Source organism: Tribolium madens, unplaced genomic scaffold, assembly GCF_015345945.1.
Source record: "Tribolium madens isolate multiple individuals breed KSU strain unplaced genomic scaffold, Tmad_KSU_1.1 Scaffold_7;HRSCAF=85;Tcas5.2_LG10, whole genome shotgun sequence".
Classification (NCBI taxonomy): domain Eukaryota; kingdom Metazoa; phylum Arthropoda; class Insecta; order Coleoptera; family Tenebrionidae; genus Tribolium; species Tribolium madens.
The window spans coordinates 1,890,300-1,901,820 of NW_025401050.1; the positions used below are offsets into that span (position 1 = coordinate 1,890,300).

The 11,521-nt window shown below is 31.0% G+C and overlaps 1 protein-coding gene across 1 annotated transcript in view; it reads left to right on the top strand.

The window, feature by feature from the left end:
- Positions 1–7,750: 7,750 nt before the first annotated feature.
- The window catches only part of LOC123010341 (choline transporter-like protein 1), a 56,586-nt gene continuing 52,815 nt past the window's right edge, over positions 7,751–11,521 (top strand). The window contains 1 exon segment of the mRNA XM_044407187.1: positions 7,751–7,809. The gene's annotated coding sequence lies outside the window, so the exon portion shown is untranslated.

Genomic DNA, 11,521 nt, shown 5'->3' on the forward strand with positions numbered 1-11,521 from the left:
ATTTCAACTAAATACTGGATTCAATAATAGTTTTCTTCCAAAATAAAGCAATTTGAGCTATTTTCAATCCAATTTTGAGCGATTTTAATACAGAATTAATTAAAAACTAATGTTTTTTTATTAAAATAATTGCTTCAATTCCAATTTTAAAATTGATTAAAAATACCACAAAGAGTTTTATTTCAGCTTAAAATTGAAATTGCAATAATTTTTACAAAATACATAAATTTCGAAACAATTCGATATTAAAATCTAGAAAAATTGAATTAAAAACAGCTCAAATCGCTTTATTTTGGAAGAAAACTCTTATTGAAGCCAATATTTGGTTCGAATACTTTGATTCAGGTTGATTTCCAACTTAAAATTAAGCCAAATCGATTGAACATATCACAATCTGCTTTATTTCAGCCTAAAATTAGGATCAACTATTTTTAAAGTATACATTCATTTCAAATTAATTCTGTATTAAAATCGAGCAAAATTGAATTGGAAAAAGCTCAAATTGCTTTATTTCAGCCTAAAATTAGAATTGAAGCAATTATATTAATAATAAACATTAATTTTAAATTAATTATGTTTTAAAATTGAAATAAATTGGATGGAAAATAGCTCAAATTGTTTTATTTTGAAAGAAAACTTTTAATTCAAAATATTATTGTGTTGAAATATTTTGATTCAAGTTAATTTCCGACTTAAAATAAAGCCAAACCGCTTGAGAATATCACAAATTGCATTATTTCAGCCTAAACATCGGATTGAAGAAATTATTTTTATAAAATACATTATTTCGAATTAATTCTGTATTAAAATCGAGCAAAATTGGATTGAAAATAGCTCAAATTGCTTTATTTTGGAAGAAAACTCTTATGGAAACCAGTATTTGGTTGAAATACTTTGATTCAGTTTGATTCCCGGTTTAAAATTGAGCCAAATTGATTGAACATATCACAAATTGCTTTATTTCAGCCTAAAATTAAGATTGAAGCAATTATTTTTATAAAATATATTAATTTCGAATTAATTCTGTATTAAAATCGAGCAAAATTCAATTGAAAATAGCTCAAATTGTTTTATTTTAGAACAAAACTTTTATTCAAAACATTATTGTGTTGAAATATTTTGATTCAGGCTAATTTCCGGCTTAAAATAAAGCTAAACCGCTCGAAAATTTCACAAATTTTTGTCTCCACTTAAAATTCGAATTGAAGAAATTATTTTTATAAAATACCTTAATTTCGAAATAATTCTATATTAAAATCTAGAAAAATTGAATTTAAAATAACTCAAATCGAGCGAAATTAGATTGAAAAAATAGCTCAAATTACTTTATTTTGGAGGAAAACTCTTATTGAAACTTTGATTCAGGTTGATTCCCGGCTTAAAATTAAGCCAAATCGATTGAAAATAAGACAAAATGCTTTGTTACAGCCTTAAATTGAAATTGAAACAAGTATTTTTATAAAATACATTAATTTTGAATTAATTCTGTATTACAATCAAGCAAAATTGGATTCAAAATATCTCAGATTGTTTTATTTTGGAAGAAAACTCTTATTAGAGCCAGTATTTGGTTGAAATACTTTGATTTAGCTTGATTCCCAACTTCAAATTGAGCCAAATCGATTGAAAATATCACACAAATTACTTAAAATTGAGATTGAAGCAGCTATTTTTATAGAATACATTAGTTTTGAATTAATTCTGTATTAAAATCGAGCAAAATTGGATTAAAAATAGCTCAAATTGTTTTATTTTGAAAAAAAAGCATTATTCAAACTATTAAATTGTTGTAATAGTTTGATTTATGTTGATTTCCTGCTTAAAAGTGAGCCAAATACAATGGAAATTAATAAAATCGTCTTATTTTGAACAGAAACGACGAATAAACACACATTTCGTTTTAGAAAACCTTGCAAAATAACGTAGTTTAACAAAATAAGTACTTATTACCTGTTTCCGGTCAAAATAAAACTATTTAAGCAAATTCCGTTTGGTTTGGCTCGATTTAAAGCCAGAAAAGGTTGTAAATAAATGTATTTTATCAAATAAGTGTTAAAATTGGGATTTCTAGACACAATAATGTCTTCAATAAAAAATTTCTTTCAAAGAAAAGCAATTTTTGGTATTTTTAAATTAATCTTTCTCGATTCTAATACAGAATTAAATCAAAATTAATGTATTTTATAAAATAATTTTTTTAATCAGAATTTTAGACTGAAATAAAACAATTTGTTATATTTTTAAGCGGTTTGGCTTAATTTTAAGCTGAAAATCTACCTGAATCAAAGTATTTCAACAAAATAAGTGGTTGAATAAGAATTTTCTTCCAAAATTTTATTATTTTCAAACTAATTTTCCTCGATTTTATTACAGAATTCATTCCAAATTAATGTATTTTATAAAAATAATTTCTTCAATCTCAATTTTAGGCTTAAATAAAGCAATTTGTGAAATTTGGCTAATTGCTTACTTTGATTCAGGTTGATTTTCGCCTTAAAATTATGCCAAATTGATTGGAAATAGAACAAATTGCTTCATTTCAGCCTAGAATTAAAATTGAAGCAACTATTTTTATAAAATACATTAATTTTGAAATAATTCTGTATTAAAATCTAGAAAAATTGAATTAAAAACAGCTCAAATTGCTTTATTTTGAAAGAAAACTCCTATTGAAGCCAATATTTGATTGAAATACTTTGATTCAGTTTTATTTCCGACTTAAAATTGAGCCAAATCTATTGAACATATCACAAATTGCTTTATTTGAGCCTAAAATTAAGGTTGAAGCAATTATTTTTATAAAATACACTAATTTCGAATTAATTCTGTATTACAATTAAGCAAAATTCAATTAAAAATAGCTCAAATTGCTTTATTTGATCCTAAAATTGAAATTAAAGCAATTATTCTAATAAAAAACAATAATTTTGAATCAATTCTGTATTAAAATCGAGCAAAATTGGATTTAAAATAGCTCAAATTGTTTTATTTTGAACGAAAATTTATTCAAAACATTATTGTGTTGAAATATTTTGATTCAGGTTAATTTCCCGCTTAAAATAAAGCCAAACCGCTTAAGAAAATGACAAATTGCATAATTTCAGCCTAAATTTCGGATTCAAGTAATTATCTTCCACACAACAAGTTTTAAATCCGAATTTAGAAAACCACAAAACATGACAGATGCAAAACCAAAAACATGCAAAGTCCACCATAAATTAATTAAAGTATTAAAACTGTACTGTTACGTTGGTAATAACTAATAAGTATTCGCGTGGTGGACTTTGCATGTTTTTGGTTTTGCATCTGTCACGTTTTGTGGTTTTCTAAATTCGGATTTAAAACTTGTTGTGTGGAAGATTTGTTATTATTTTTTATTAACGCCGTTTTTGAAGTGTTAAAAATTGTTTTTCTAATTTACGTTTATAATACGTTTATTAACGTCTCTCAGTAGGAGTCGTTTATGACTATCTATAAAAGCACACTGTACTTTAATGAATTTAGGGTTATTTAGTTTTAGTATGCCGCTTCTGACTTGTCAGGTAACAAATTTTGCGTTGTTGCTTCGGCAATTTCGCGAAATTCGGGCGGAGTGCAAACTAAATTGTGTTGGCTCATATTTTATTTATTATTATTATGTTGTAACACTAATAACGAATAATTTGTAAATTTTATTTTTAATGACAGATGGCAGAAATGGTCCAAAAAATCAGGTGGGCGAGTGTCACCAACCGACACCAACTAACACAAAATTCGCTAGACGACAAAAAATATTTTTTTAATTAAAATAAGAAAAAAGGAGGCGCAAGTTAGAAAAAATAGCATAAAATACTCGTTTTATAATGGCATTGGCGCACTCATCCCACTTGGGATTCGTACGCCAAATCTCAACCCTTATGAAACTTGTTCTTTAATATACTATTTTGCTCGCCACAGTCATTATCATCATATATACTATGGACTGCGTTTGAGCTAAAAATTTGGTTGACAACCTAGGTAGGCAACACATTAAACTCAATGGTGGCAACTAATGGGTCTAATGAGAGACAAATGGTTTTTTTTGGTTAGTTAGTGTTGGGAATTTATTTAATGATGTTAAAAACAACAAATATTCAAACTAAGTACATTTTTACCTACAAATTCAAAGTCAAGACCACATCGAATTTTTTTTTCGCGATACGATCCAGAGGATTCAATAATAATCCTACCACCGTCTAATTTGAATGGGCTTACAAAAAGCTTTTGTTGCACGCAGTTTATTATAATGTCATTACCAAACGATATTCTTGTTTATACAGGGTGTTTCACATAATTTTACGAGGCCTGCGCCTGTAAGATGCGGTCAATAAAACATATTCCGATACGAACTCGATTACAAATTTTTAAAAATTGGATAATCGGCCCTAGTTTGTTAACTCTAGCAAAAATTACAACATTTTTAGTTAGTTAGTGTTTAAGATAGATATACTAGAATCATATTCATGTCGTCTCTTGATAGAACAAATGATAATTATTTCTGAAAAACTGCAATTTATGATTATTAATGACACAGTGATTAGTTTGACGACCACTGTCATGGGTTTCCAAAAATTAAATAATTAAATGTGTATTTTTTGAATCCAGTGTTTTGTGACTTTTGTATATTTGGGTGCGTACATTAGGCGCAAGCCTCGTAAAATTGTGTGAAACACCCTGTATAATGAATGAATTATAATACTAGCTTACAATCAAAGTAATTCATGATTGTACTTGATGTAAACTATTGTAGATATTCTATTAAAACTAATTTTTTCCCATTGTATTTCATACATGGATGTCAATGGCCACAGTAAATACGCGATTTGCTTATAGTCTAAGATCCGAATTAGGGTCAACCTTCGCCCATCTGCTTACCGTATGAAACTTATTTTTTATCAAATTTAATATGCAAAGGAATGTATCGCGAATGGGTTGCCTAAAAAAATATGTTCAAGGGTATGATTTATTAAAAATACAAAAATTAATAATTTTTTATTACTTCACCTACTTGCTTTCCAGAAAAATTAAATACCAATCGAAAATATGAAGCCTAAGGAGTATGAAAAAAATGGGTGAACTACTTTTTTCTGTTCACTACTATTGGGTTGCCAGGTATAAACAGGTGAGTCGATGTAGTGATTTGCACCGATCTGCTTGTGCAATAAATTATATATGAAAATAAAGATAATTTTATTGCGAACACGGTGGTATAAGGTTGCCTGCGAAAAAAACGTTCATGAATGAGGGGTGCCGAGCTTTGAAATTGAAAAATCGGAGCAAGAAAGATGTGCGACAGAGAGGTTAAAACTTAAAACTCAGTGGGACGTTGGATAAAACTTTGAAAAAATATGGAACTACAAACTTATTTTATTAGCTTCTTCAGTTTTCATTATTTTTTAATGTTTCCATATTGGACACTAAATAATAATTGTTTCATAACACAAGGATGAATAATTATATTTTTAAATTTACTATTAAAAAACTAAAACTCATCAAAAAATAAAAATTTGTAGATGTGCCAATATTGATAATGATAAACGTATTGTCACTTATAATTACACGAGAGCTTTTTTTTCGAAGTAAACTTGACATTTTAATAAGAATTTTGTTTTCTGGCAAAGGAAACAAAACTCGAATTAAAAATGTCAAGTTTTCTTCGTAAAAAAAAGCTTGAGTGTAATTCGGTAAGACAATTTAATGAATACGTAAATCACTAAATTAACAAATAAGGTGTAAATAAGTTTATTTAATTTAATGGAAAGTACTACTAGATTCAGACGCTTTCAAAAGTTAGGTTCCGTTTTGTTGCTGTAATAGTTAGGGCAAACTTTTGTCGCTGTCATAGTAACAAAAACACCGCGGCTTATGGGATTTTTACTTTTAGTGTATGAAAAAATTGTCATTATAAAATATAAAATACAGAAATAGATTTAATTTTTGATCGGTACTTATCGCCATTAAAGATTCAGAACGTCAAAGTCGACAAGAGTTCGATATTCCGTATAAGATTTCAGGACCTCAACAAATCAGATCTACAGATTGTATGAAACTGTGGCTTGAAAACTGCGGTTGCTTTTTAGATGGTTTTTCTAAATCAACAGGATATTGTTCAGGTGAATGAAAAAGAAAACGAATCTTGCGAATTAGAAGGTCCATTTAATTTTGTTGAATTGAATTCTGCATAATGTTCTGCAATGAAAAGAATTCGACATTTTTTAAGTTTTTTTGTATTAGAATATTTTTATCATTATCAATATTGGCACATCTACAAATTTTGATTTTTTGATGAGTTTTAGTTCTTTTAATAGTGTTATGAATTGAAATAAAACACACTGTTTTACTTCTCAGCGGACTGTATTATTTTTTACTAATAAACAATTTTCTTGCCATGACGACATTGCGTTTTGTGACCATAATCACAATCTCTGACTTCAAATGACATCGCGCGTAATTCAAAATCAAACATTTTCCGCCCACCTTGAAGTCTAAAGGGCTTCAAAATTAAACAAATTCTCTAAACATGTACAAGTAAATAAAATATTGTCTCCAGTACTACTGAATAACAAATTTTCAATTGTCCATATTGGGTAGAACGCACACTTTCGTCACTGATCTTTTATACAGGCCATTCACGGTTTTCACTAAAACCACCCGCACTACACTATCTTGACCAGCGTAAGTTTCAACGATGCGTCCAAATGGCCACTGTAGAGGAGGTTAATTGTCTTCAATCATAAGAACCATAGTTCCAACCTTTATATTGGGACAATTTTCATTCCATTTTGACCGAGTCTGTAGTTGATTCAAGTAGTCCCTATGCCATCTCTTCCAGAAATGTTGACGAATTCTTTGAATATTTAACCACCGAGATTTTAATGTTTTGGGAGAATTTGTGAGATCGGGTTCACAGGGTTGTATTAAAATGTCTCCGATTAAAAAATGTGATGGGGTCAACGGTATCAAATCAGTTGGTGAGGAAGAGAGAGGTGTTAAAGGTCGTGAATTGAGACATGCTTCTATACCTGTTAGCACAGTGTAAAACTSCTCAAAAGTTAAGATCTGMCCTTGAATTGTTCGCTCTAAATGTCTCTTCATACTTTTTACAGCAGCTTCCCAAAGTCCTCCTTGATGAGGCGACTTTGGTGGTATGAAACTCCATTTTATGTTCTGTTTTTCTAAATTTAACTTCAATTCTTCATTAGCTTGGGAMAGAWACTTGTACAAATCTTGAAGTTGATTGTTTGTTCCTATAAAATTAGTACCATTGTCCGAGGTGATCTGATGAGGAATACCTCTTCTAGCTGTAAATCGATGCAAAGCAGCAATAAACGCTTCAGTGGATAATTCTGTAACAAGTTCTAAATGGATTGCCTTTGTGGAATGACATACAAAAACGGCAACATAGCTCTTGCTTGTATGGACTCTTCCTCTTCTCTTGCTTTCTTTTATCTGTATGGGTTCCGCATAATCAATTCCACAAACTTCGAAGGGTCTTAATGATGCACAAATTCTAGATTTTGGTAAATTCCCCATAAGATACTTGGCTGGGGCTGGTTTCTGTCTGAAACATTTTACACAGTTGTGTAATATTCGCTTAGCTTCATTTCTTCCGGACAATGGCCAGTACTTCAGTCTGATTGTCGCTAAAAGTTGTTCATGTCCGCAATGATAAAGTCGTTCGTGTTTTGATCTCATAAGCAGTGTTGTTACGTGATGATGTGGAAGTATTATCGGATGTTTTTGATCTATTGCGACATTGGAATTGGACAATCTACCGCCCACCCTGATAAGGTTTGACTCATCGATAAATGGTTGCAATTTATAAAGTTTGCTTTTCTTGGACACGCACATTTTAGATTTTAAATCACAAAAATCCTGTTTAAATTCTTCTTGTTGGACAAGAAACAAAATTTTCCAGAGTGCCTTATCTAATTCTTCTTTAGTCAATGAATCTGTTCGTTTTTCCTTTTTCTTCATATTCGAAATAAATCTGAGACAATAGGCTATGACTCTTTTTAAACGTTGTAATGATGAAAACTTGTTGAGGATAAAATTTGCTGTCAAGTTAGTCAACGACACTTTGACTTTGTTTTCGCAATCAGGTAATTCGTTGTTTAAAACAGTTGGTTMAATGGGCCAAGATTCTTGCGACGATAACCAACATGGACCTATCCACCAAAGTTCCTTCTGAAGTAAATGTTCTGCAGTGCAACCTCTTGACAATATATCTGCTGGATTTTGTTCGGATGGCACATGTTTCCAAATTGCGATGTTAGTTAATTTTRGAATCTCTGAAATTCTGTTGGACACAAAAGTCTTGTAATTTGATGAGGAATTTGCAATCCAAGCAAGAACAATAGTTGAATCTGACCATAAATAATGATTTGTTATTGTCAGATTTAATGTTGAAATTATTTTGTTGAAAAGTCTTGCCAAGAGTAAAGCAGCACATAGCTCTAATCTTGGAATAGAGATTTCTTTTAATGGTGTTATCCGAGATTTTGAACACAACAGTCTACAACTTATTTGACCCTCTTTGTTCAAACTACGCAAATAGATACAAGCACCGTAAGCCTTATTCGACGCATCTGAGAAACCATGAATTTCAAATTCCACTTGATCCTGATGTATAGGTATAACATGTCGTGCTATACGCAATTCATTTGTCAATCTGTTTAGTTGCTGCTGTAAATTAATCCACTCATGTTTCAGTTTTATTGGTATTTCTTCGTCCCATTCAATTTGAATCTTCTATAAAGTTTGTAACATTACTTTAGCCACTGTCATAATGGGTCCAATTAATCCCAGAGGATCATAAATGCGAGCAATAGTAGACAATAAACTTCTTTTTGTAATTTTCTTGTCATTAATTTGTGAATCTGGGACCTTGTATTTAAAAATGTCTTCTGTAGCGTTCCAAATTAATCCTAGTGTCTTAATCTCTTCATTTTTATCAAAAATAAGTAACGTTGACGTATCATTCCTTTCCTTGATGCCTTGCAAAATTTCTCTATCATTTGAACCCCATTTATTGAGTTGAAATCCACCACCTTGTAATACTTGAATCAAATTATCTCTGATTGTTATAAGTTCTTCCTTCGAATTAGAGCCCGTAAGAAGGTCGTCGACGTAAAAGTCTTTCGAAATTGTTTTTGCTGTTTGTTCATCAATATTTTCTGTTTTAGATAATTCGTGTAAACATCTAATTGCAGTAAACGGTGCTGAAGCCGTTCCGTAAGTGACAGTCTTGAGACGATATGTCTTCAGTTCTTCGTCGGGTGAATTTCGCCATAAAATAAGTTGTAAATTTGCATGGCTATCGTCAATTCGTATCTGACGATACATCTTCGTTATGTCTGCTGTTAAAACATATTTGTAAAGTCTAAAACGTATCAAAATTGAAAAAAGTTCGTCTTGTATAGTTGGTCCAACTAATAATGCATCATTTAACGAAAGTCCAGAAGATGTTTTGCTTGAAGCATCAAAAACTYCTCTTAGTCTAGTTGTCTTACTTGACTCTTTAATTACAGGATGATGTGGCAAATAATAAATTAAATCATTTTTTAATTCGTGTGGTTCGACTAATTCCATGTGATCCAATGATGCATACTCTTCTATGAATTTGACGTAATCTTTTCTAATCGTAGGATTTCTATGTAATCTTTTCTCAAGATGCTTAAGTCGTTCAAATGCTGTAGATTTTGAATCACCGAGCTGTTTGATGTTTTCTTTGAGTGGTAAGGTAACCACAAAACGTCCATCAGAATTTCTTCTTGTTGTTTTCACAAAGTTGTCTTCACATTGTTGTTCTTCTGCTGTCAAAAGTTTGGAGTTATTTGCATAATTTTCTATTTCCCAAAATTTCGTTAATTGAGAATCCAAACTACTGAAGGTAGTGAAACATTTTGTTGATTGGGAATTTGTGTTTTCGTCGAGTCTACCAGAGACAACCCAACCAAAAACAGTGTTATATTGGTAGGCAATGTCCCAATTTAATCTGATCAAGTTGAAGTAACTCGAGAAATATTTCTGCTCCAAGAAGTAAGTCTATCGGACCAGGTTCCCAAAACTTTGGGTCGGCCAAATCGATGTTTGGAATTTTCCAATTCTTCCAAATAATCTGCTCGTCAGGATGTTTTGTTGTTATATTCGGTAATATAAGAAACTTAATTTCCTTTTCGTAGTTTGTAACTCTAGAACGAATCGTAACTGTTGTCATATTCTTCACTGTAGCCTTGGTTTCGTTAATTCCACTAATTTTCATAAATGTTGATATAGTTGAAAGGCCTAATCGTTTAACTAAAGCCCTTGTGGCAAAATTCGATTGTGAAGCACTGTCTAATAGACAACGACATAGTTGCCAACCTCCATTCGAATCTTTTACTTTCACGATGGCAGTGGCCAACACAATTCTTGATGTTTGTTGAAGTTGTGTTGTGCTTAATGTGACTGCTTCTGTTTCTACATCTTGCCTTTTATGATCATTGTTTGTCGATTCTGGTGCTGCCTTTACCAATCGATCTTTATGCAATAAAGTGTTATGACGTTTATTGCACCTTTTGCACGTCCTTGACGTGCACTCAAATGACATGTGTCCATGCTTTAGACAATTGAAGCATAGTCCTAAATCTTTAATTGTATTCACCTTTTCTTTGTATGATTGTTTCAGAAACTTTTCACATTTAAATAATGGATGTTCTAATTTGCACAGCTTGCAAATTTCTTCTTTGTTGTCTGAAAATACATGAAATGTTCTTGTAGTTGTTTTCTTGTTAACTTGTGGTACTGGACAAGAAAATTCTAATGCCGAACATCTTCTTTCCAAAAATTTGAATAACTCGTCTAATGTTGGAAGAACGTGAACGCTTGTGTTCGAAAATTCCCAATCCTTGCGCGTGGTTTGATCTAATTTTTGTTTAATTATGTGAATGATCAAAGTGTCCCATGAGTTTACAGGTAATCCTAACGCATCCAAGGCTCTTAAATGCTGCTTGGTTTCACTTGTCAAAGTTCTCAGATCAGAAATTGAATCTTTTCTGACAGGCGGTAAAACAAAAATTGACTGCAAATGCGTGTTACAATGTACTGCTTGTTATCATACCTATAATTATGACCGGCAGCAGTCAAAGACTCAATTGTTTTCAACGCTGAACCGACTAAATGGGTTTTCAAGTACAAAAATTTGTGCATATCCGATAATTTGCTATTATTGTGAATTATTGAATTGAAAAGATCGAAGAAACCAGGCCAATTTTCGTAGTTACCGTCAAACAGGGGAAGATTTACGTGTGGTATTTTGACATCGTCACTTGATACTGAAATATCTGGTACTGAAGTTATCGGAAGCATTGCTGTCGCTGCSTTGTTTTGTCTACCTTCGTCGATTGTCTCTTTTACTTGCGAAATCACTTTAAAATACAATTCTATAAATTGTTGTAATAACTCCTTGTTATAATCATCGTTGTCTGGCTTCTCTAAACTGACGATTTTTGGATGAATTTCG